The 27,725-nt window shown below is 43.7% G+C and overlaps 1 long non-coding RNA gene across 1 annotated transcript in view; it reads right to left on the bottom strand.

Annotated features, from left to right (window-relative positions):
* LOC146399583 (uncharacterized) overlaps window positions 1-23,130 on the bottom strand; it is a 37,117-nt gene extending 13,987 nt beyond the window's left edge. The window contains exon 1 of the long non-coding RNA XR_014818118.1: window positions 22,948-23,130. This is a non-coding gene — a long non-coding RNA (uncharacterized LOC146399583). The remainder of the gene's footprint in view (window positions 1-22,947) is intronic.
* Between the last annotated feature and the right edge of the window lie 4,595 nt (window positions 23,131-27,725).

Here is a 27,725-nt window from a genome sequence, read left to right as displayed (position 1 = left end):
GATAAAATCTCCTGCAAGGGGCTGACATGAGGATAAACTGAGCCAATCATACAAAACCCTTAGCTCAGGGTCCATCACACTCTTAAGACCTTGGTAGGGTGCCTAGTTAGTAGCAGTGGTGGTATCCATCCACAGAGTCAGCTGAGCTCCCCTCTGCTGGCCTGGTCTAGAACTTTCTCTGAGCAGGATCCACTCAGCCATCCCCAGAGAGGCCCACAGCTCTCCCTGGGTTCCCTGGACAACTCTGAACAAGCTCCTCCAGCAGAGGCCTCTGCACTAACAAGGCCTGGGACGGGCTTTTCCCCTGCTGAGAAAGTGTACACCAGAGGCATGGCCACTGGGGGGCCGCCCTAAGCCTTGGGGAACCACAACTAACTCCATTCTCAGAAAGGGAAACTGATTCCCCACTCGATCCGCCCCTTTCTACCTCTACGTATCATATTTAGGTATCTCTGACCCGAAAGAAAAGCCGAGCTGTCCAGTTTAGGTCCTAGGTGGGAATGACAGACGCAGAGATTTGCCTGTACCAAGCCTATAGGTGCCAAGCCCCTCCAAGGCAAAGCTGTACCCCAGCAGCACCAGAACCGCTAGTCTCGGAGCTCCTTCGGAGAAGCAGGGGTCGGGGCGCAGAAGCCCAGGCGGAGCCAAGCGGAAAGCTCTCTAGACCATTTCACCCCATCCCCAATCTAACCAAAGGTGCTCTGCTTTTGCTTGTTTTATTCACTGAAGGGCCATGGAGAATTTTATTGAGAAACACAATTTCTCTACTAAGAGCACAAAGATTAAAAGACCACTGCTTTAGAAAAGACTAAATCTGAGAGGGGTTCGCCATTACCTAAGCCCTGTGACATATATTTTATTGACTGTCTTTGGAATCATTCTCTCCTTCCTTCTTCTTTCCTCATCTCTCTACCACAGCTATGTTTCCACAGTTCACTGTCTGCAAAGCATCATGACATTCACGACTGTGTGCTGTTTACATGTGGTCACATGGGTCTCCCAAGCTAGACCGTGAGCTCTTTGACGGAAGTGACTGCCTCATTCACCACTATATCCCCAGGGCCTCAACGTGGTGCCGGCCATACAGTCAGTGTTCAAAACTGGTGGATGCATGGATGGGGCAGGTGATCCTGCTGGGCTAGAGAAAATCGATCCTTATTAAATGGACAACTCGCTACATATCTGTGGAGAGAGGTCTGATTATGGGATGAGGCTGGGGGAAACTGGGGGCCATTACGGGAGGCCTGGGACACAGACCAGGAGGAGGAAGAACACTCTTCTGCCTGGAGTCCCAAATGTGCAGCTTCTGCCCTGATGCCGCAGAGCTCGTCAGCTGCTCAGCCCTCCTGAGCAGAAAGACGTCTCTGTAATCAGGCCAGACTGCCTTGAGAAGCACTGTCCTCTCCTCTTGAGTTCAATTCTGCTCCCTCTCAGGAACGCTTCATATCCAGGGACTGTCCTTAGATAGATTCTTTAATATTGACGAGACCAGAAAGGCCACTGAATTGAGGACAAATCAACAGGAAAATGATGATTAAAGGCACTTGATGCAATGGCATTCCTGAGAAGCAGGCCAACACCTCTTCACCATCCTTGCAGCTGCCAAGGTAGTGCCTGGCGCAGGATAGGGCCCAGACCAGCCCATGAGCAAGGCAGCACAGTTTAGTCACTAGAACAGCCTTGAGGACAAAAAGTCCAGGCCGCTGCTGGGACTTAGCTCCTAGCTGCCAGGCATCCAGAAGATGCAGCTGAACCCAAGCACTGGGTCCCAACTTGTCAGGAGCAACCACGAGGATAGCGCAAATCCAACATTCATTTGGTCAAAAGACATGTATCAAGCAGCTACCCCACGCGAGGCACTCAGGTAGGGGCTGGTAATGCAACGAGAAGACATGGCCCTGCCTCCAGGAGTTTGCCCTGAACTAGCATATCTGTCAAGTAAAGAGAAACCCTTCACACCAGCAACAGTAGATGGTCCAAACAAACGCTCTCCCCCCACCGTGGACACTGGATCACCACAGCACCCACAAGGAATTACGTATTTAAGATCCACAGAGCAGCTTCCAGAATTTCTAGTTCTTCACTGAGCTCAGTGCTACTCAGGCACCATCTGTCGCTGGCAAGAGCTTAAAGGTCTGTCCTGGAGAATAAAATACAACGGGTGAGGGGGATGGACGAGCCGAGTCTTCCCAATACCAATGTCTCTACCAAGGGCAGAGCTGAGCAAAGTGGCCTTATGTGCCCAAGAGTCGTATTTCCCAACTGGCATCTATGGCCTGCTGTTCACACTCTACAGAAAGAGTTCCAACCAGTACCTTCACCTCTTTAAAAACTATGACCTCAAACAAACGGAAGCCTTTCCATCAGGAGCACAGTGAGGTGAGGAGGGGATTGGTGAGGGAAGACAGAGCCCTGGCGGAAATGAAGAATGGGGCATGAGAAAATGTCCTGCAGAGCTGCCGGTACACCCAGCCCCCGCACAGAAAGAACTGCCAAGAACACCTGGAACCAGGCACATAATCCAGCAGTGCTCAAGCCAAGAGCATCAGTTCAGCTGGGCAGAACTGATCATACAAAAGCAAAGTCATCCGCCCTGTTCAACCAGAGACCGCGTACGGCATGGGGCAGCTTGAGTCAAGACCACAAAGAGCCCTAGTGGCTTTGGAACTGCTTCTGCTGTGCCTTGGTAGAGAAAGTAACTTATAGCCCCACTCATTATTGAACACAGCATTCAGCCTGCCTGGCTGGGGAGCCTGTCCAGAGCACAAAGGAAGCTGTGTAGCCCACCCAAGCCCTTCTTCCCAGCACTTGAACAGACAGTACAGCCCACGGCTTTCCCTACGTGCAGAGCAAAGCGTGAGGCCTCACCTGACCAGAATATTCAATGTACAATCTTGCCAGACTCAGGTCCCCAAACTGCAGGGAAGCTAATTCATAGCCCCACCTACTGGTGAGTATAGTACCCAGTCCTGACCATCTAGAAAGCCCGACCAGAGAATCCAGGCAACCACAAGGCCCATCCTACAGCCTCCCTTGGGCAGAGAAACCAAGCTGGAACTCCTGTCTATATGTTCTCATCCAGTGGCACACCACCCACTACTCTGACCTCACAGCTCAAAGAGCTGCCTCACCAAAATGAGACCTTAGAGCAGGCCCCACCTATCTAAAGACATTGCCAGCAGACACACCCAAAAACTCAAACTGAGCTGATTGGTAAAAACTATCGCTGTCAAAGTGAACCTGCAAAGTCTGGAAGAGAAAACCACTTACACAAATGCACACACACCAAAGTAAGCAATCAACGCTCACAAAAAACCAGGTAAATATAACACCACCAAAAGAAATGAATAAAGCTCAAATAACTGACCCTAAAAAAATAAAGACCTTCAAACTGTCAAAGAATTAAGAATAATCCTCTTAAAGTAGTTCAGTGAAATGTAAGAAAATAAAAATAATTAATGAACAAGAAATTCAACAAAGAAACAGAAATCATCAAAAAGATAAAGCAAACAAAAGTCCTAGAGCTTAAAAACACAAAAACTGAGGAATTCAATGGAAGGCTGAAAAATGTTTGAGGAATTCAGTGGAAGTTTCAAAGGCAGACTCAACCATGCAGAAGGAAAAATCAACAACCTAGAAGACAGGACATTTGAAATTATCCAGTCAGAACAAAAAGAGTAAAGAATGAAAAAGAGTGAAGAAAGTGTATGGGACACAATGAAAAGAAACAATATTCCCATCATGGGAATTCAAAAAGAAGAGACAGAGATGGAAGATACATTTAAAGCAATAATGACTAAAAACTTCCCAAATCAAGGGAGAAAACCAGACATCCAGATACAAAAGGCCCAAAGGATCCCAAATGAGGTAAACCCAGAGAGCTACACCAATATACATCATGATTAAAGTGTCAAAAGTCAAAGACTGAAAAGATTTTTAAAAGCAGCAAGAAAAAAGAAAGAAATTACATGTAAGGGAACCCCATAAGACTACTGGCAGAACCACTTTAGACCAGAAGAGAAGGGGATGACATATTCAAAATTCTGAAAAAAAAAAAACAAAACCCTCAACCAAGTATACTGTCCCTCAGAAATGAAAGCTAAATAAGGACTTTCCAAAACAAATAAAAGATGAGGGAATTCACCACTGGATCTGATCCGCCTCACAAGAAATGCTAAAGGGAGCTATCTGAGTGGAAGCAAACGAATCCCAATTACCCCATAACATAAGGCAATATAAAACTCACTGGTAATGGGTGATACATAGTCAAAGTTAAGGGTTAGTAACACTTTAACAATAGTACATAATCCACCTACAACTCTAGTTTATGAGTTTAAAAAAATACATATGGATCACTGGAACACAATAGAGAGCCCAGAAATAAACCCAGATACCTACATTCAATAATCTTCAACAAAGGAAGAGGCAAGAATATAAAATAAGAAGGACACAGTCTCTTCAGCAAGTGGTACTGGGAAAACTGGACAACTGCATGTAAATCCATGAAATTAGAACACACCCTCACACCATGCACAAAAATAAACTCAAATGGCTCAAAGACTTAAACATAAGGTGACATATAAAACTCCTAGAAGAGAACATAGACAAAACATTCTGACATAAACTGTACAAACATCTTATTAGGTCAGTCTCCCAAAGCAATAGAAATGAAAACAAAAATAAACAAATGGGACGAAATCAAACTTACAAGCTTTTGTACATCAAAGGAAACTGAAAGAAAGAAAGAACAAATGAACAGATGAACAAACAAATGAACAGACCTACAGAATGGGAGAAAACAGCTGCAAATGATGCAATAAACAAGGACTTAATCTCCAATATATACTAACAACTTATATCACTCACCAACAAAAAAGCCATCAACCCAAGTGAAAAATGGGCAGAAGAGACATTTCCCCAAAGAAGACATATAGATGGCCAGCAAGCACATAAAAACATGCTCAACATCACTATTAGAGAAATGCGAATCAAAACTTCAATGATGTAGTGCCTCGCACCAGTTCAGGATGGCCATCAATAAAAAGTCTACAAATAACAAACGCTGGAGAGAGTGTGGAGAAAAGGGAAGCCTCCTACACTGTTGGTGGGAATGTAAATTGGTACAACCACTATGGAAAACAGTGCAGAGCTTCCTCAGAAAACTAAAAACAATTACCTTATGATCCAGCAATCCCTCTCCTGGGTATGTACCCAGACAAAACTATAAATCAAAAAGATTCATGCACCCATGTTCATTGCAGCACTACTAATAGCCAAGATAAGGAAACATGTCTAACCTAAATGTCCACTGACAGATGAATGGATTAAGAAGATGTGGTACGTTTATACACAGGAATACTACTCAGTCATAAAAATGAATGAAATAACGCCATTTGCAGCAACATGGATGCAACCAGAGATTCTCATATTAAGTGAAGTCGAAAAGAGAAAGACAAATATCATATGATATCACTTACATGGGGAATCTAAAATATTGCACAAATGATCCTATCTACCAAACAGAAACAGACCCATGGACAAGGAAAACAGGTTCATGGTTGCCAAGGGGGAAAGGGGAGGGACGGGGAGTTTGGGATTAGTAGAGGCAAAGTATTAAATTTAGAATGGATAAACAATACGATCCTACTGTATAGCACAGGGAAATATATTTAATCTCCTGGTATAGACCGTGATGGCAAATAATTTTTAAATATATTAAAAAGTTATAAAACACAGTAAAAATAACCCAAACTATAATGATCTGCTGTTAGTTACACAATACAAAAAATATGTCGGAGTTCCCGTCGTGGCGCAGTGGTTAACGAATCCGGCTAGGAACCATGAGGTTGTGGGTTTGATCCCTGCCCTTGCTCAGTGGGTTAACGATCTGGCGTTGCTGTGAGCTGTGGTGTAGGTCGCAGATGCGGCTCGGATCCCGCATTGCTGTGGCTCTGGTGTAGGCTGGCAGCTACAGCTCCAACTAGACCCCTAGCCTGGGAACCTCCATATGCCACAGGGGTGGCCCAAGAAATGGCAAAAAGACAAAAAAAAAAAGTCAACTGAGGGCATTCCCATTGTGGTGCAGCAGAAATGACTCTGACTAATAACCATGAGGTTACAGGTTTGATCCCTGGCCTCGCTCAGTGGGTTAAAGGATCCAGCATTGCCATGAGCTGTGGTGTAGGTTGCAGATATGGCTTGGATCTGGTGTTGCTGTGGCTGTGGTGTGGGCCAGCAGCTATAGCTCTGATTGGACCCCTAGCCTGGGAACCTCCATGTGCCCCGGGTATGGCCCTAAAAAAGCAAAAAAAAAAGCAGAAGAAAAACAAAAGAAAATGTCAACTGAAGCATCAATAATATAAAATGTGAGAGAAGAAGTAAAAGTGTGAAGCATAAGATTTCTATTAAGCTATATTGTCATTAATACTTTGCCTCTACTAATCCCAATTACACCCTATTACATTAGGGTGTAATAATTTTAAGATATTTTTATTAGTATTACAGTAACCATAAACTAAAAAAACCTGTAGTAATTATACAAAAGAACATGATAAGAAGTGACAGCATAGTGATTCCACAAGACATCAAGACACACACACACACAAACACAAAGACAGCAGGATAAGAAACAAGGAACAATGGATCTACAAAACAACCAGAAAATGAACAAAATGGCAATAGTGAGTTCTTACTTATCAATAATGACTTTAAATTTAAATGGATTAAATTCTCCACTCAAAAGGCACACAAAAACTAAATAGATTTAAAAAAAAAAAAAAAGATCCACAGATATGCTGCCTACAGGAGACTCACTTTGGCCTTAAAGACACACAAACACTGAGGGTGACTAGGAAGAAAAAGAAAAGATACATCAAGGAAAGCATAACCAACAAAACAAAACACGAGTAGCTATGGTTGTATTAGACAACACAGACTTTAAACTGAAAATGGTAAAAAAAAAAAAAAAAAAGTCATTATATAATGATAAAGGGATCAATAAACCAAGAAGATATAACAACTATAAATATTTATGCATCCAACACCAGAATATTTAAATACGTTAAGCAAAAACTGTAACAGAATTAAAAAAGAAATACACAGCAATACTAAATAGTTGGGATGTTTAATACCCTACTCTCAACAACGAACAGATTATACAGAAAGAAAGTCAATAAAGAAACAGTGAATCTGAAAAACACTATAGACCAAATGGACCTAACAGACATATACAGAACATTCTAATCTACAAAGCAGAACACACATTGAGTGGCACATGGGACATACTCTAGGATATACCACATGTTAGTCCACAGAACAAACCAGCAAATTGAATAAGACTGAAATCATACTAAGTGTTGTCTCTGACCACAATGGTATGAAATTAGAAATCAGTAACAGGAGGAAAACTGAAAAATCCACAAAAACATGGACATTAAATAACACTATTCTAAACAACCAATGGATCAAAGAAGAAATTAAAGGTAAAATTAAAAAGTATCTTGAGGGAGTTCCCGCCGTGGCACAGTGGTTAACGAATTCGACTAGGAACCATGAGGTTGCGGGTTCGGTCCCTGGCCTTGCTCAGTGGGTTAACGATCCGGCGTTGCCGTGACCTGTGGTGTAGGTCGCAGACGCGGCTCGGATCCCGCGTTGCTGTGGCTCTGGCGTAGGCCGGTGGCTACAGCTCCGATTCGACCCCTAGCCTGGGAACCTTCATATGCCGCGGGAGCGGCCCAAGAAATAGCAACAACAACAACAACAACAACAAATTAAAAAAAATTTAAAAAAAAAAAGTATCTTGAGGAGTTCCCATCATGGCTCAGTGATTAACGAATCCGACTGAGAACTATGAGGTTGTGGGTTCGATCCCTGGCCTTGCTCAGTGGATCCGGTGTTGCCATGAGCTGCGGTGTAGGTTGCAGATGAGGCTCGGATCCTGCATTGCTGTGGCTGTGGCGTAGGCTTGGCAGCTACAGCTCCGATCAGACCCTTAGCCTGGGAACCTCCATATGCCGCAAGTGCAGCCCTAGAAAAAGCAAAAAGACCAAAAAAAAAAAAAAAAAAAAAAATCTTGAGACGAAAAAAGGAACTATATAACATACCAAAACTTATGGGATGCAGCAAAATCAGTTCTAAAATGGAAATTCACAGTAATAAACACCTACATTAAGAAGCAAGAATGATCCCAAAGAAATAACCTAACTTAAGAAACTAGGAAAAGAACAAATTAAGCCACAAGTTAGCAGAAGGAAGGAAAAAATAAAGACTAGAGCAGAAATAAATGAAATAAAACAAGAAAAGGATAGAAAAGATTAACCAAAAATTGGTTCTTTGAAAAGATAAACAAAATGACAAACCTTTACCTAGACTAACCAAGCGAAAAAGAGAGGACCCAACTCAAGAAAATTAGAGCTGAAAAAGGAGACATTACAACTGATACCACAGAAATACAAAGGATCATAAGAGGCTACTGTGAACAGCTAAATGCCTGTAAACGGGACATCCTAGAAGAAATGGAAACATTCTTAGAAACATACAAACTACAAGTTTGATTGAGGAAGAAATGTAAAGTGTGAATAGACCAATTCTTAATAAAAAGGTTGAATTGATAATCAAAAATATCCCAGTGAAGAAAAGTCCAGAACCAGATGACTTCCCTGATGAGTTTTAATAGACATTTAAAAAAAGCTTCAGCGGAGAGGACAAGATGGCGGAGGAGTGGGGGACACGCTCGCCCTCTCCCACAAACACAACAAAAAAAGCACATCTACAGAATAAATGACTCGCACAGAACAGCAACCAATCGCTGGCAGAGGAACCTAAACTCCAATAACGGCAAGAAGTTCGTGACATTACTGGGCAGAACGGGAGAAAAGAGGAGAGTGAGAGAAGGCGAATCCGAGCGAGACGGGGGCTCCCGAAAGGGAACTGCAGAGGAGAAAGGGATCCCGCACCCTGGAAAGTCACCTACCGGGCGAAAGATCAAACGAACCGGAGGAATCTCCAGATGCAGACAAGAGTGTAGCAGTAAGTTGGAGTACGGAAAAGCCAATCAAGAACCCCACGGACCATCTGAACTACGGGCAGAGTCACCAAAAATTGAGACACCTGGGTGGGGGCTGGGCACTGAGACCTCAGCTCCAGAGGTTAGACCCCGAGAACGGGCTGGGGGGGCGGGGCAGAGCGGAAACTGCTTGGGAGGTCTAGAAACCATTTGACGGGGCAGAGACTGCCTGGGAGACTAGAAAACAAAGCTGTCGCAGAGGAAGGGAACAATACTCTAGGGGCGGAGAAGTGGAAAGCCGCATCAGAGGGAACCTGGGAGAAGAGCCTGGTCTGCGCCCATGCTGGGAAGGGAAGAGAAGAAGGGGTGGGTCCCCATAGAATACCCCCCACACCACAGCAAGCTTACAGGCCCGCTAGCTAGCTGAAAGCTGTGCTTCCCAGTGCATCCCCCCCCACCCCCACCACCCCCTACGCTCTCGCTGGACCTGGGGCTGCCTGCCATCCAGGAGGGCTGGCCTCAACAATTGCCTGAAGCCTACCACCGCAGGGGCTGTCCCCGCACAGGCCTGCTTGCCCTTTGGAGGGGCTACACTTCCGCAGAGCAGCACCAAACACCACCAGCCCCCGAGAAAAGGCCTGCAGCCCAGAAAAGCTAGAACAAGCCTAGCCAGGCCATGAATAGATCTGCCTAATTCTCGGACGGCTTTTCTGAGTCGGGCTGCCCCGGGGAGGAGCCTCTTGGATTTCCAGCGGCCCTGCTACCCGCCCAAGCCCCCAGGGGGTGCCAAGCTCTAGAGGATCAGCTGTACAGGACTGCCAGTTCCAGGCAGGACCCGCTGCAGCCCAGAAAAGCTGCAACAAGCCTGGCCGAGTCGGGAAAAGATCTCAGACGGTTTTTCTGAGTCAGGCTGCCCCAGGGAGGAGCCTCTTGGGTCTCCAACGGCCCTGCTACCTGCCCAAGACCCCAGAGGGTGCTGAGACCTAGTGGACCAGCTACATAGGACTGCCAGCTCCAGGCAGAACCCCCTGCAGCCCAGAAAAGCTGCAACAAGCCTGGCCGAGTCAGGAAAAGATCTCAGACGGTCTTTCTGAGTCAGGCTGCCCCGGGGAGGAGCCTCTTGGGTTTCCAGTGGCCCTGCTACCCTCCCAAGCACCCAGGGGGTGTGAGACCTAGTGGATCAGCTGCATAGGACTGCCAGCTCCAGGCAGGAACCCCTGCAGCACAGAAAAGCTGCAACAAGCTTGGCCGAGCCGGGAAAAGATCTCAGACGGTCTTTCTGAGTCGGGCTGCCCTGGGGAGGAGCCTCTTGGGTTTCCAACGGCCCTGCTACCCACCCAAGCCCCCAGGGGGTGCCCCACTCCCGCGGAATAACTGCTCAGCACCACCAGCCCCCTGGAAGAGCCCCTGCAGCCCAGAAAAGCTGCAACAAGCTTGGCCAGACTGTGAAAAGATCCACCTACATTCTCAGGCCGTCCTTCTGAGTTGGGCTGCCCTAGGGAAGAGCCTCTTAGGTTCTCAGTGACCCAGATAGCTGCTCCAGCCCCCAGGGGGTGCTGCACTCCTGAGGAACAGCTGCCCAACACCGCCAACCCCCTGCAAGAACCCCACAGCCTAAAAACACCAGAGCAAGCTCTGCATGACCAAGTGAAATCTGCTACCATCGTAGTGTGGACCTCCCAGTCCTGTCTGCCCTCAGGAAGCCCCTCCTTTGCTTCAAAGAAACACTGTTAGCCCCATCAACACTCCAGAAAAGCCACACTGCCTCAAAAAAGATTGACCAACAACGCCAGCCCTCAGGAAATATTCCACGGCAGTGACAAGGCAAACACTGCCCGATCACGGAGAGTACAACTCCCTCAGGAGAAAGAAAACAACAAGCAAGATGAAGAAGCTGAGAAACAACCCCCAGTCAAACCAACAGGAGAACTCACCTAAAACAGTCAATAATGAAACAGATCTCTGCAGTCTGACAGACCTGGAGTTCAAAAGAGAAACAGTGAAAATACTGAAGGAATTAAGAGAAGATACGAACAGTAATGCAGATACTCTCAGAAAGGAACTAGAAAATATAAGGAGGAGCCAAGAAAAACTAGAACATTTATTTGCAGAGATGCAAACTGAACTACGGGCAGTAAAAACCAGAATGAATAATGCAGAAGAACGAATCAGTGATATGGAAGATAGAATAATGGAAATCACTCAATCTGGTCAACAGACAGAAAACCGAATCAAAAAACTGGAAAGCAATATAAGAGACCTATGAGATAATATAAAGCGGGCCAATCTACGCATAATAGGAATTCCAAAAGGAGTAGAAAAAGATAAGGGGATGGAAAATATATTTGAAGAAATTATCGATGGAAACTTCCCAAATCTAAAGGATACTGGGTTCAAGATATAAGAAGCACAGAGGGCCCCAAACAAACTGAACCCAAAGAGACCCACACCAAGACACATCATAATAAAAATGGCAAAAGTTAGTGATAAAGAGAGGATCCTAAAGGCAGCAAGAGAAAAACAGAATGTTACCTACAAGGGAACCCCCATAAGAATATCAGCTGATTTCTCTACAGAAACACTACAGGCCAGGAGGGAATGGCAAGAGATATTTAAAGTGCTAAAAGGAAAAAATATGCAACCTAGAATACTCTATCCAGCAAGAATATCATTTAAAATAGAAGGGGAAATAAAAATTTTTTCCAACAAACAAAAACTTAAAGAATACAGCAACACAAAACCCAGGTTCAAGGAAATATTGAAAGGGCTTCTCTACACCAAAAAGAAAGGAAGGAAAGGGAAGAAAAAAGAAAAGAAAGAAAAAAAAAAAAGAAGAAGAGGAAGAACTAGGACTGAGGAAACCGCAATCAGAGAGGAGTCACTCAAATAAGCCAGCATACAGATTTAATCATGAACATGCTTCAAACAAAATAAAATTTAAATTAAAAAGAAAAAAATAAAAAAGTCATCAAAACCATAAAATGTGGGCAAGGGATGTTAGGAAGTAAATAACCCTTTTTGTTTGTTTGTTTGTATGTTTCTCTTCTTAATTTTAATATAGTAATGAAGTGTTTGAACTTACAGGACCATCAGGCTAAAACACACAATTATGGGAAGGGGTTAGCATACTTAAAAAGAGGGCAACCACAAGCCAAAAGCAAATATTGCATTTGCAAAAAATGAAAAAAAAAATACACTCAAGCAGATAATAACAGGAGACCATCCAACCAAAAAAAAAAAAGAAAGGAAGAATGGAGAACCATAGAATCAACTGGAACACGAGGTTCAAATGGCAATAAATAATCATCTATCAATTATCACCTTAAATGTCAATGGACTGAATGCCCCAATCAAAAGACACAGAGTGGCTGAGTGGATAAAAAGGCAAAAATTTTCAATATGCTGCCTACAAGAAACTCACCTTAGGACAAAAGATACATATAGATTGAAAGTGAAAGGGTGGGGAAAAATATTTCATGCCAATAGACATGACAGAAAAGCAGGAGTCGCAATGCTCATATCAGACAAAATAGACTTTAAAACAAAAGACATAAAGAAAGACAAAGAAGGACACTACTTAATGATTAAGGGATCCATCCAAGGAGAGGATGTTACTATTGTCAACATATATGCCCCAAATATAGGAGCACCCAGATACATACAACAAATATTAACAGACATAAAGGGAGATATTGATGAGAATACAATCATAGTAGGAGACCTTAATACCGCCCTCACATCAATGGACAGATCCTCTAGACAGAAAACCAATAAAGCAACAGAGATCCTAAAGGAAACAATAGAAAAGTTAGACTTAATTGATATCTTCAGGACACTACATCCAAAAAAATCAGAATACACATTCTTCTTAAATGCTCATGGAACATTCTCAAGAATCGACCACATATTGGGACACAAAGCTAACCTCAATAAATTTAGGAGCATAGAAATTATCTCAAGTATCTTCTCTGACCACAATGCCATGAAATTAGAAACCAACCATGGGAAAAGGAAAGAGAAAAAACCTACTACATGGAGACTAAACAACATGCTACTAAAAAACCAATGGGTCAATGAGGAAATCAAGAAGGATATTAAAAACTACCTTGAAACAAATGATAATGAAGACACAACCTCTCAAAATCTATGGGATGCTGCGAAAGCAGTGCTCAGAGGGAAATTTATAGCAATACAGGCCTTTCTCAAAAAAGAAGAAAGATCCCAAATTGACAACTTAACCCTCCACCTAAATGAATTAGAAAAAGAAGACCAAAAAAGGCCTAAAGTCAGCAGAAGGAAGGAAATTATAAAGATCAAAGAAGAAATCAATAAAATAGAGACTCAAAAAACAATAGAGAAAATTAATAAAACCAAGAGCTGGTTCTTTGAAAAGGTGAACAAAATTGACAACCCCCTGGCCAGACTCACTAAAAAGAGGAGAGAAAGAACCCAAATAACCAAAATTATAAATGAAAAAGGAGAAATCACAACAGACACAGCAGAAACACAAAAAACCATAAGAGAATACTATGAACAACTATACGGCAACAAGGTTGACAATCTGGAAGAAATGGACAATTTTCTAGAATCTTACAGCCTGCCGAAACTGAATCAAGTAGAAACAGACCAACTGAACAGACCAATCACTAGAAATGAAATTGAAGAGGTCATAAAATCACTCCCTACAAATCAAAGTCCAGGACCAGATGGCTTCACAGGTGAATTTTATCAAACATATAAAGAGGAATTGGTGCCCATCCTCCTTAAACTCTTTCAAAAGGTTGAAGAAGAGGAATACTCCCAAAGACATTCTATGATGCCACCATCACCCTAATTCCAAAACCAGACAGAGATACCACCAAAAAAGAAAACTATCGGCCAATATCACTGATGAATATAGATGCAAAAATTCTCAACAAAATCTTAGCCAACCGAATCCAACAACATACCAAAAAAATTATACACCATGACCAGGTTGGGTTCATCCCAGGTTCACAAGGATGGTTCAACATATGCAAATCAATCAGCATCATACACCACATTAACAAAAAAAAAGTCAAAAATCATATGATCATCTCAATAGACGCAGAAAAAGCATTTGACAAAGTCCAACATCCATTCATGATCAAGACCCTCGCCAAAGTGGGTACAGAGGGAACATTCCTGAATATAATCAAAGCCATTTATGATAAACCCACAGCAAATATAATCCTCAATGGGGAAAAACTGAAAGCCTTCTCACTCAAATCTGGAACAAGACAGGGATGCCCACTCTCACCACTGCTCTTCAACATAGTTTTGGAAGTCCTAGCCACAGCAATTGGACAAACAAAAGAAATAAAAGGCATCCATATAGGAAGAGAGAGATCAAAATGTCACTGTATGCAGATGACATGATACTATACATAGAAAACCCTAAGGACTCAACCCCAAAACTCCTTGAACTGATTAATAAATTCAGCAAAGTAGCAGGATATAAGACTAACATTCAGAAGTCAGTTGCATTTCTGTATACCAGCAATGAAACATTAGAAAAGGAATACAAAAACACAATACCTTTTAAAATTGCACCTCACAAAATCAAATACCTCAGAATACACCTGACCAAGGAGGTAAAGGACCTATATGCCGAGAACTATAAAACTTTAATCAAAGAAATCAAAGAAGATGTAAAGAAATGGAAAGATACTCCATGTTCCTGGATTGGGAAAATCAGTATTGTAAAAATGGCCATACGACCCAAAGCAATCTACAGATTCAATGCAATCCCTATCAAATTACCCATGACATTTTTCACAGAACTAGAACAAACAATCCAAACATTTACATGGAAACACAAAAGACCCAGAATCGCCGAAGCAATCCTGAGAAACAAAAACCAAGCAGGAGGCATAACTCTCCCAGACTTCAAGAAATACTACAACGCCACAGTCATCAAAACAGTGTGGTACTGGTACCAAAACAGACAGACAGACCAATGGAACAGAATAGAGAACCCAGAAATAAACCCTGACACGTATGGTCAATTCATCTTTGACAAGGGAGGCAAGAACATAAAATGGGAAAAAGAAAGTCTATTCAGCAAGCATTGCTGGGAAATCTGGACAGCTGCATGCAAAGCAATGAAACTAGAACACACCCTCACACCATGCACAAAAATAAACTCCAAATGGCTGAAAGACTTAAATATATGACAGGACACCATCAAACTCCTAGAAGAAAACATAGGCAAAACACTCTCTGACATCAACATTATGAATATTTTCTCAGGTCAGTCTCCCAAAGCAATACAAATTAGAGCAAAAATAAACCCATGGGACCTCATCAAACTGAAAAGCTTTTGCACAGCAAAGGAAACCCAAAAGAAAACAAAAAGACAACTCACAGAATGGCAGAAAACAGTTTCAAATGATGCAACGGACAAGGGCTTAATCTCTAGAATATATAAACAACTTATACAACCCAACAGCAAAAAAACCAACCAATCAATGGAAAAATGGGCAAAAGACCTGAATAGACATTTCTCCAAAGAAGATATACAGATGGCCAGCAAACACATGAAAAAATGCTCAACATTGCTGAGTATAAGAGAAATGCAAATCAAAACTACCATGAGATATCACCTCACACCAGTCAGAATGGCCATCATTAATAAATCCACAAATAACAAGTGCTGGAGGGGCTGTGGAGAAAAGGGAACCCTCCTGCACTGTTGCTGAGAATGTAAACTGGTACAGCCACTGTGGAGAACAGTTTGGAGATACCTTAGAAATCTATACATAGAACTTCCATAGGACCCCGCAATCCCACTCTTGGGCATCTATCTGGACAAAACTCTACTTAAAAGAGACACATGCACCCGCATGTTCATTGCAGCACTATTCACAATAGCCAGGACATGGAAACAACCCAAATGTCCATCAATAGATGATTGGACTAGGAAGAAGGGGTATATATACACAATGGAATACTACTCAGCCATAAAAAAGAATGCCATAATGCCATTTGCAGCAACATGGATGGAACTAGAGAATCTCATCCTGAGTGAAATGAGCCAGAAAGACAAAGACAAATACCATATGATATCACTTACAACTGGAATCTAATATCCAGCACAAATGAACATCTCCTCAGAAAAGAAAATCATGGACTTGGAGAAGACTTGTGGCTGCCTGATGGGAGGGGGAGGGAGTGGGAGGGATCGGGATCTTGGGCTTATCAGACACAACTTAGAATAGATTTACAAGGAGATCCTGCTGAATAGCATTGAGAACTTTGTCTAGATACTCATGTTGCAACAGAAGAAAGGGTGGGGGAAAAACTGTAATTGTAATGTATACATGTAAGGATAACCTGACCCCCTTGCTGTACAGTGGGAAAATAAAAAAAATTATATAAATAAATAAATAAATAAATAAAATTTAAAAAGCTTCAGCCAATCCTTCTCACACTCTTCCAAAAAAAAAAAAAAACAAAGAGGAAGGAACACCCCCAAATTCATTTTATAAGGCCAACAGTACCGATACCAAAGCCAGAAAGGACACTACCAGAGAAAACTACACACCAATAGCCTTAATGAATACAGATGCAAATATTCTCAATAAAAATACCAGCAAACCAAATTCAGCAGCACATAAAAAGGATCATTCACCATGATCAAGAAAGAATTATACCTGATATAACAGGATGGTTCAACTTAACACAAATCAATATGAGACCAGACTACTAGAATGAAAGGGAAAAAATCATATGATCATCTCAGTAAACACAAAAAAATCATCTGACAAAATTCAACATCCATTCGTAATTTAAAAAAACTCTTAAGAAATTAGGAAGAGAAAGAATATACCTCAACATAATAAAAGCCATATATGATAATCCCATAGCTAACATCACACACAATGGTGAAAGGCTGAAAGTTTTTCCTCTGAGAATAGGAACAAGACAAGGATTCCCACTCTCACCACTTCTATTCAACATAGTACTGAAAGTCCTTGCTGGAGCAATCAGGCAAGAAAAAGAAATACTAGGCATCAAAATTGGAAAGGAAGAAGTAAAACCGTGCCAATTTGTAGGCAACATGATTTTATATGAAGAAAATGTTAAAGATTTCACAAAACAAAACACTTATATTTAATCAAAAAATTCAGTAAAGTTGCAAGATACAAAATTAACATGCAAAAATCATTTAACATTTCTACACACTAACAACAAATTATCTGGGGGAAAAAAGTACCATTTTACAATAGTAGCAGAAACAGTAAAATAGGAGTATACTTAACCAAGGTAGTAAAAGATACAAAATCTGAAAACTATGAGACACTGATGAAAGAAATCAAAAATGACACACATGTACCCCATGATCATGGATTGGGAAAATTAACATTGTTAAAATGCCAATTCCACCAAAAGCCATCTATAGAGTCAACACACCCCTTATCAAGATTCCAATGGCATTTTTTTAAGAGTAGTAAAAACAATCCTAAAACTTGCATGGAATTAAAAAGACCCTGAATAGCCAAAGCTATCCTGAGAAAGAAAAACACAACAGGAGGCATCACACTTCCTGACTCCAAGCTATATATAAAGTTATAGTAATCTGGAGTTCCCGTGGTGGCACAGCAGAAACAAATTCAACTAGGAACCACAAGGTTGAGGGTTTGATCCCTGGCCCCACTCAATGGGTTAAGGATCTAATGTTGCTATGAGCCGTGGCGTAGGTCGCAAAAGTGGCTCGGATCTGGCATTGCTGTGGTGTAGGCTGGCAGCTGTAGCTCCAATACAACCCCTAGCCTGGGATCCTCCATGTGCCGTGGGTGCGGCCCTTAAAAGAAAAAAAAAAAAAGCTATAGTAATCAAAGCAATATGATACTGGCATAAAAACAAATAGACTAATGGAACAGAATCAAGTTCAGAAATAAACCACAGTATATATAGTCAACTAGTTTGACAAGGGAGCCAAGAAGACAACAGAGAAATGAGTCTCTTCCCTAAATGGTGCTGGGAAAATGAGATATTCACATGTAAAAGACTGAAACTAGACCCCTATCTTATACCACACTCAAAAATTAACTCAAAAGGTATCAAAGACCTAAATATAAGACCTGAAACCATGAAACTTCTAGGAGAAAACACAGGAAAAAAAAGCTCCCTGACACGGTCTTGGCGATTACTTTTTTACATATGACACCTAAGCACAAAGAACAACACAAAAAATACGTGGGATTACTTCAAACTAAAAGGCTTCTGCAGAGCAAAAGAAACCATCAACAAAATGAAAAGACAAGCATAGAATGGGGAAAAAAATTGCAAACTATATATATATATAGAGAGAGAGAGAGAGTAAACCTCCAAAATACATAAAGAACTTGTACAACCACGCAAAAACTAATAACCCAATTTTTTAAAATGGGCAAAAGACCCAAATAGACATTTTTACCAAATACAATATATAAATGGCCAACAGGTACATGAAAAAAGGCCCAACTCATTAATCATTATGGAAACACAAATCCAAACCGCAATAAAATATCCCCACTTTCTTGTTAGAACAGAAACGTTATAAAAAGACAAGAAATAATAAATACTCAATGGGGCTGTGAAGAAAAGAGAACCCTTGGGCACTGTAAACCGGCACAATGGAAAACAGTATGGAGGATCTTCCAAAAATTAAAAGTAGATTACCGTACGATCCAGCAATTTCACTTCAGAGAATATATCCAAAGGAAACGAAAACACTAACTCAAAATAAGATCCGCACCCCTATGTTCTTAGCACCACTATTTACAACAAGCAAGAAACAGAAACAGCAACAGCTGAATGGATAAGGAAGAGTGTGTGTTTGTGTGTGCGTGTGTATATATTCATTTGAAATGTGAAATGAAGTAATCATTTCACAACATAGGTAAGTTGAAACATTAGGTGGTACACCTTAAACTTATACATGATGTATATCAATTATATCTCAATAAAACCGAGGGAGGAAAGAATGTGATAAATATAAATATTATATTCACATACAATTACAATGGTCCAGTTTAAAATTTGGATAATTTGAATAATTTATTAAGTTACCATGTGCTATGAATTTAGAAACTGATCTAAAACAATGTTTTCCAAATTACATTCCAAAGACATTAACCTGCAAGATAAGTAATCTATGGGGAAAAAAATAGGTAGCTAAGGTGTGAGAAATGCTGTTACCTATAGCCTCCTCTTAGAAATTCGCTATGTGTGTTAACACATGAAAAGCTCCAAGAAGTCGCCATACCCCGTAGCAAAGATCCACCTAGGTAACCTTGCTTCACCCAGCGTTTATTAAATAAATAGGGCTTCATTCTTAAATCTCTGAATCATATAATATGTATTAGTCCAAGGGACAGCACAGTGTGATATCACAGGTTCAAATCATGTCAGGTCAAATGCATGGCCTTTGCAATAATACTGTATGCATTTGAACCCCAGCTACCTCTGCCATTTATTTGCTATTAGTTTTTTGTCTGTAGCGGATAATAATACTTACCTACATGCAAAGTATTTATAGCAGCACTGGTAACACCATAAGCACTATATAATGTTGACTGATATCCTAAGGCAGGAGTTCCCTTTGTGGCTCAGTGGTTAGCAAACCCGACTAGGATCCATGAGGTTTCAGGTTCAATCCCTGGCCTTGCTCAGTGGGTTAAGGATCTGGCATTGCTGTGAGCTGTGGTGTAGGTCGAAGACAAAGCTCAGATCCTGCATTGCTGTGGCTGTGGTGTAGGCTGGCAGCTGCAGCTTCAATTCAACCCCTAGCCTGAGAACCTTCATGTGCTGCACCTGTGGCCCTAAAAAGCAGGAGAAAAGAAAAAAAAAAAAAAAGGATATCTTAAGACACATTTGGGGAAAAGCTGCTAGAGAATCTAGCCCTTTAGAATTTGGGGGCTCTTGTCTCTCCATGAGCAGGAGATCAGGGCATATAATTATGATACAGTGAAGTCCTGAACAAGGAGACTGTGAGGACTCTGGAAACCAGAGTTGGGAAGGAATAATATTTCAAACAGTGAGGGAGGTTTCAGGAAAGGATCCACAGCCAAATCGACAGAAATCCAAAAACGCAGGTAGGATTTCACCAAGCAGAGAAGTGGAGAATGATAGCAGCAAAGACCTGGCCTGGTTGGGAAACTCCGAGTGCAATCTATTGTGGAAGACGGAGAATGCACCGGAAATGAGACTGACATCGGATTGTTAGAGGTCCTGTATTCTTTTTTTTTTTTTTTTTTCTTTGTCTTTTGTCCTTTTAGGGCCACACCCATGGCATACGGAGGTTCCCAGGCTAGGGGTCAAATCAGAGCTGCAGCTGCCAGCCTACGCCACAGCAACACCAGATCCGAGCCACATCTGCTACCTACACCACAGCTCACAGCAATGCCAGATCCTTAACCCAATGAGCAAAGCCAGGGATTGAACCTGCAACCTCATGGTTCCTAGTCGGATTTGTTTCCACTGCGCCATGACAGGAACTCTGGTAGTTTTTTTGTGTGTTTTTTGTTTGTTTTTTGTCTTTTGGGGTCCTATAATCCAAACTGGCGACCTTGGAATTTCTTCCATAGGAATTAAGATCAATGTTAAAAACAACCAATCAACCCGGGAGGGATTAGAGGATCATTGCGGGAAGTGAGCAGAGGAGGAAAAGACAGGCGCAAGGATATAATAGTCCAAGTTAGCAAAGAAGAAAGAAGTGGCCAGACTGGAGGAGGGGAAGCAGGTTTAAAGGTATTTTAAACAGGACGTGGCATTTAGAGACAGTTTAGACATGGCAAAAAAAAAAAGAACAAGACACTTAGATGTGGGGGATGAGAAGGCCAAAAGTGGCAGCAAATATCCTCGGGATGGATACGGGAGGGGGAGACGCATATCCTGGGAGGGGGCTGTGGGTTCTCAAGTGGGTTCAGGTCCTGTTCAAATCTTTCTTGGTGGATTTCAGGAGGTGGGGCTGGAAAGCATGCCAGTGGTCGTCAGAGTTCCTGGGATGGCTGGGCTCACCCTACAAGAGGGTCAAAAGGAGGGGAAAGGCTCTGACCTGTCCCCGGAAGGAGATCAGTGAGGGTACCCCAACGAGCTGGGATGTAACACCTTGAGGCTATACCGCATGCAAAGCCCTCCTGCCCCTTCGGCTTTCCTCCTCCCCTCACTTGATAACGGAAGCCTGGGACATCTCCCAGGTGGATGTGGTTCCCTCCTCCGGAGCCTGCTCCACACCGGCCAGGGGGCTGCCCAGCTCCACGCTCACCCTTGCAACTGTATTTGAAATGGCTACCGCTTGACACAGGAAAACAGTGACTTAGCTCAATGTATAAGCCTAGACATCTTCAACTTTTATTTTATTGCCTGCTATTGTGCTCAAAACCCTCACCCTATCCCTGACACCCCTCGCGTTCTTATCCGATCCTTGGCAGAACTGTACCCCCCAAGCTTCAGTCAGGGGCAAGGGAGACGTCGAGGAGAGGTTAAGGGTCAGCAGTGTCTGATACGCACATTACTGGGATATTTAAAAGCAGAAACACATTTTTACTCCTTTTGCCATGCCTATGTCAAAATGACTGCCTCAAAACCAGCACAACGAAATGTCCTACCTCGAGCTATGACTCTACCCCGACCTGGACCAGCCGGAATCTCCAGGTAGTATTAGCTCATCTGATTAGCTGCCTTCCTGCTCCAGCAGCTGAAAACTACCAAATGCACATCAGTCATGTCCCTGGCTGCGCGAAGGCCCCATTCTCTTCCCGCTGACTTTCCACTCGAGGCTAATGGCCCCAGCCAAGAAGAGACATCTGCTGCAGTGTGACCCTGAAAGTCCACAGGGTCACAGCTTGTCGTTTTGCCCGCCAGCTCCTAGCACCCAGGCATCTCCCTGCCAACGGCTGGAGACACCAGAGCATCACCCTGTGCCAGGAGCAGGGCCCACACTAGTGCCGAGCGCTGCACCACCGTGCTCTTCACAGGCTGCACCTGCCATCTGCTCGGATTTCCCCCGCAGGGATGAGCTCCCTGCTCCAACACATGCCTCCCTAACAAGCTCCACTTAGAAACAGAAGCCTTGCATCACACAACTCAAAGGTGAAAAGGCAACAATCCTGGAAGAGGTTAAAACAACGGTTCTACCTGGAAGCCTGAATGGCCGTTCTCTGCCAGGTGACTCTAATCCAATAGGATAAATGACACAAAGAGCCTGGAAGGAGGAGGAAACAGGACGCGGTCAGGGGGCCGCCCAAAGACAAATCGCTTTTCCCCAAAAAGCTGACCTTGGGCGCCTCTGCTATGCGCCAAGTATCACACTATATTGGCTCTGTGTAAATTATCTCACTTAATCTTCGGAGGGACCCAACGAACGAGGGCATTACTGTTTCCACCTTACAGGGAAGCAAACTGAGTTTGAGGTGTTAAGTGTTCGTCCAAGGCCAAACAGCCAGCAAACAACGCGACAGACCGATCCCCTGGTTTCCGTGATGACCATCTTGGAAGCCCGGATCAGGAGGGCAAGGACGTTCCTCCCCAGATGGGCCCTGGTGGCTGTAGGTGCAGAGTCCACTGTCAAATGCAATGGGAAGAGTTCTCCGATATATTCAGGGCGCAGAGAATGAGCTCTGGCCAGAGCCACGCTAACCAGGCGTAGGGGTCACTGCACCGCAGCCTCCGGCATCGCACGCACAGGTGTGTTCGAACGAACGCGGCGTCCCGGCCTCCCTCTGCCAGGTTCCCACGGCAATCCCCAACAGGCAGCGGCAAACGTCCCCCACCAGGAATTCGGGTGAGCGAGACCTGTAACCATCCCTTCGGTCACACCCTCTCATTTGGCCTCTCACTGTCACCTCGAATCTCACTGGTTTCAAGATTTCTAGGTAAAAGCGGATAAAGGTGTGTCTGTTCTGCTTGGCTCAGGCTCTGCCTGCCCGTCGGCTTACCTGGGGGGGTAGGTAGGCCAGAAGCACCTCGCGCAAGCGTCCTCTTCCTTCGTCCACATGGCTCTGGTGCAGTTTCTCTGCAGTCGGCCCTCGACCCCTGACCCTGGCTGAGGTAGTACAAGTCCCGCCGTGCCAGGGGCCAGCTCAGGGGACAGAGTCCACACGCCTTCTTCAGGGCAGTCTGACCTGCTCGGCCGCGAAGAACGCTGGGACATCCGGGTCTCTAGCGCAAGGTACCCTGGGATGGGGTGGGGTGAGGAAGTGGGCGGGGCCGCCCGAGGCCACGCCTGCGTCCTGGTTTCTATGCTCTGGCTACACCTGGGTGCCCGGGGTGCTTGCGGGTTCTACAGCTCTTCGTGCAACACGGAGAGATGCCGGAAACAGCTCCAAACACCACTGTCTCTTTCTTCCCTGGCTCCGGCCGTCTGTCCCCTCGCGAATCAAAACTTTCGTTTTCTGGTATTTCTATTTTACACTAAGTCATAGTTTTTATTTATTTATTTATTTATTTATTTATCTATCTATCTATCTTGGTCTCTTTGTCTTTTTAGGGCCACACTTGCGGCATAAGGAGGTTCCCAGGCTAGGGGTCCAATCCGAGCTGTAGCCCCTGGCCTACACCACAGCCACAGCGCCAGATCTGAGCCGCGTCTGTGACCTACACCACAGCTCACGGCAATGCTGCATCCTTAACCCACTGAGCGAGGCCAGGAATCGAGCCTGCATCCTCATGGATTCTAGTCGCATTCACTAACAGCTGAGGACCCCTAGCCTGGGAACCTTCATGTGCCCCGAGTGTGGCCCTAAAAAGACAAAAAGATCAAAAACTAAAATAAATAAAATAAGCCATAGTTTTTAAACTTTAAAGCCGAGCATGTCCAACTCTAATGGAAAAAAATAAAAATCATTAAAAAAAATACAGCTAATAAAACAAAAATAAATTAAAGCCGAGCATGTGTTGCTTTTATTGTTTCACTCTCCTTTGGAATAGGGTTGCCAGAAAAAATACAAAAATTACTTGGAGTTCCCTTTGTGGTTCAGTGGCTAACGAACCCGACTAGTATCCATGAGGACACAGGTTCGATCCCTGGCCTTGCTCAGTGGGTTAAGGATCTGGCATTGCCATGAGCTATGGTGTAGGTCACAGACACGACTCAGATCTGATGCTGCTGTGGCTGTGGTGTAGGCCAGCAGCTACAGCTCCGACTGGACCTCTAGCCTGGAAACCTCCATCCGCCAAGGGGACGGCCCTAAAAAGACCATAACCAAACCCAAGAGGGCCCATTACATTTGAAATTTAGATAAATATCAAATAATTTTTTAGTATAAGTATATCCTAAATATCTCACAGAATATACTTACACTAAAAATTACTCATCACTTATCTGATTCAGATTTAGCTGAGTAACCTGCATGTTTATTTGCTGAGTGTGCCAACCCTACTTGGGGAAAGGCCCGTTTTGTTACTCTCAATCAGGGTAGTGCCACGGGGGACCAGGTGTGTGTGTGTCTTCGAGAGGAGGAAGAACGTGTTAATAGTTCACAATATCATCTACCCACACAAACAGAAATGCACACCTTGCATGAATTTTTTTAAGGAAGCATAATAGGGATATTTCATCTGCAGAACCCATGGCGCTGGACACAGTGAAGACTTTATGTGGAACAAACAAAACCGTCTGGTACCGTGTAGGTTAGGAAGCATCTACTTCTTCGGGTACAGTTACTGTAAGCTGCTTTTCTGTAACTGTTTCAGTCACTGACATTCAGATCATGTAGACGCCAGGGAATTCAACCAAATGAGAGTCAGCAGAGCTCCGACAGTCCCTGTTCACATACCTACACGCCGTGCTTGTTTAAGCATGCAGAATTTGAAAGTGCTCTGAAGTCAGACGTTTCCTCTTTGTGTGAACCTGGACCAGTTACCTCACATCCTTACACCTCAGTAAGGGACCAGATGTGAAAATAAACACACAGCAACTTTATAAGCAATTGAGATCCACTGAGACGAAGGAATTCACTGTGCTCACCCTTCTCAGAGATGTCTGTGCGAGAAAAGGCGACTAAGGTGGAACATTTCTAACAGGTTATTCAGAAATGCAGTGAGTTGGCGCTTGGGGACAACTGGGCCCCGCTCCTGTCTGTCTTTTGCCCACCACTTCTCTAGTTGTGGAGGGGCCTCTGCCCTAGGACTCGGGATGGGCATCCAGGCAGAAAAGAGGGGCTCTGAAGCAAGAGACAGGAGACCTAAAAGACATGACATACTTTTTCCAAAGATGCCCTGGGAGCCAACCTTACCCAAGCCTCTTAGACCCTCCTACCACTCCCTGTATCTTCCACTAACCTGATTAATATTCCTTCCATTTCACACTTCTCCCTGGGGATTGAAGTTGCCATAGTCACAAGCAGCTGCATCCTGTGTGATAACACTGTGACCGTTCATGTGCTAACCTGGACTCCAAACCCATCTTTGTGCTCTTTATCCTTTCTCGGTGTGTGTGTGTGTGTGTGTGTGCACTCATGTGCTGGTGTGCAAAAATTTGAGAAAGAAAAAACATTTGGCCTCGAGAGAAAGGTTGCTTTTTCTTGGCACCCATGGGTTTTCTTTGCCTGTATTGCTGACCTAACCAGGGACCACCCTAGGTCTGAGTCTATTGTGTTCCAAAAGAGACTAACACAAGAAAAAGCCCTCATCCTACCCTGGGTTTTAGACCTAACTTAAGGTCCCCTGGGCAGTAAAGGACAAGAGCAAAATATTTTAAAATCTGCCATCACCTAGGGTCTCTGTGGCTCTGAGATTTCGGCATAGAGAGTCACTAGGTGAAGATGCCACACATCCCCCCGCCCACATTCTTCCCCACTGAAGAAGAAAATAGACACAGGTCACCTGGAGGAATCTTCCAAGAAAGGTCAAAAATAGCCCTTTTCATGCCATTGTCTCTGGAGCCACAGATGCTCCAAAATGAGCACAACTCGACACTGTGTTTACACACACGTTCCCGCACTGCCAGGGTATTCTTTAGCCTGTTGCCACAGTGACCCAAACAATCAGTGAATGAAACTCTTCTTGAGCTCCTTGTGTGTCCCCAGCATTTTTCGAGAGCTTATAGGCTGATCATGGAACAGGAGCTGCCCCTGAATTCAGAGAGCTTACAACACTGGACAGGCCCAAGCAAGCATCCACACGGCTAAATTTATCTAGTTAGTGGGGGGGGGGGAAGCTTCCACCACCCCAGCCCCACCACTTCAGCCACCTGTGTCCCAGAAGATTGTACTTTGTGATGGTTGGGGCAGTTAGGACATCAGTCAAAGAGGGCTCTGGGCAGTTGAGCACTTGACCTTGGGAACAAGAGCAGAATAGAGGGAGGTTTCAGGGGCCCGGCCTCTGAGCCTCTCTATGCCATACTGACTTCCGCCACATTCCTTCTGAGGCATAAATCACTCGAATTCTCCTTTCTCCCACCCCTCAACATCTCTTTCTCTCTCCCCAAGGATGCAAAACCTCCTACCTAGGTTTAGAAAGCAGGAATGGGGCATAGAAAGGACGAAAACTTACTCTAATTCCTGTTCTGGTTCAAATCAAGACTCGACTCAAAAGAGTTCCAAGCATTGGGGGTCAAAGGGGAGGGATAAATATCAGGAGTCGAGAGGTCAGCAAGCATCCTTCCTGCTCAGAACTATAGGTAACATCAAGGTCAAAAGCAAAGACAGGTTGGAAGGATGAGCAGAAAAACCACAAGGCAAAAAGCAGCAGGAGTTAACCTTCCTTAAGCAAATGTTAAATACACTTATTCTAGCACTAAATAATAATGCAGGATGGAGTGTACACAGTGTAAACACCTTTAATACAATTCTAATTTTCTCTTTGCTTCAAGAGCCACAGATTGTTATGGCAACAAAACAGAAAAACAGATCACAGTATTAATTTGATATCTCGGCTTCATTTGTTCCACATTTGCAATACAACATGTGCATAATAAACAACTCGGGGCTGAGCCAAAGCAGAGAAAACACTAAAACCACAGAAGGGCACAATGGGGCCCCCTCTCAGACTTGAGTTTTGTTAAGTAAAAAATAAATAATAATTTTCTACAAAGAACGGCGGTTTGGTTGCCCACACAATTTGCTATTTGATTGATAACACTTGAGAAGCCGACAATTCCATTCTTGCCAGCACGATGGTGAAAGGGAGAATGGGAGCAGACAGCAGAGGATCGTGTGGGAAGTTCTCCACCACCAGCTGGGAGCTGAGGAAGCCTGGCCGGCTTGGTTCTCAGCTCTCCACGTGCCTGGACCCCCCTGGCACGGCTCCCCGCCCCCCCAACTCACTTTTTAATTTGCAACCTGAGTGATCTTTTCAGAACAAAAATCTGATTCTTTTTATGTGGCCAACAAGGAAGTCTCATAAATTGCTCGTGGAAAAATAAACCAGCCGATTCTTCCTTGGGATAGAAACTTGGCAATGTCTAGTAAAGTCGAATTACCCCATGACCCATGACCCTTCATGAGTATAGAACTTATGCTACAGATGCTTTTGTCCATGTCTCCAAGGACATGTGCCCAAGACTATTCATTCCAGTATCGTTTATTGAAGAACAAGTTAGAAATAACCTAAATATCTCCATCAACAAGAGAGTAGATGAATTCTGAATATATAGTCATCACATGGATTTCTCTTCAGTTCTTTAAAATAAATGATGGCACTGCTGTTGGGCTCAGCAGGTTAAGAACCTGACACGGTGTCCATGAGGTTCTGGGTGCCACCCCGGCCTCACTCA

The sequence above is a fragment of the Sus scrofa genome, chromosome 10 (genome assembly GCF_054392235.1).
Source record: "Sus scrofa isolate SSC_HxYL_T2T_F1_AM1 chromosome 10, Sscrofa_HxYL_maternal_Yorkshire_Landrace_v2.0, whole genome shotgun sequence".
NCBI lineage: Eukaryota > Metazoa > Chordata > Mammalia > Artiodactyla > Suidae > Sus > Sus scrofa.
This window is presented reverse-complemented; position numbering and strand designations above follow the sequence as displayed.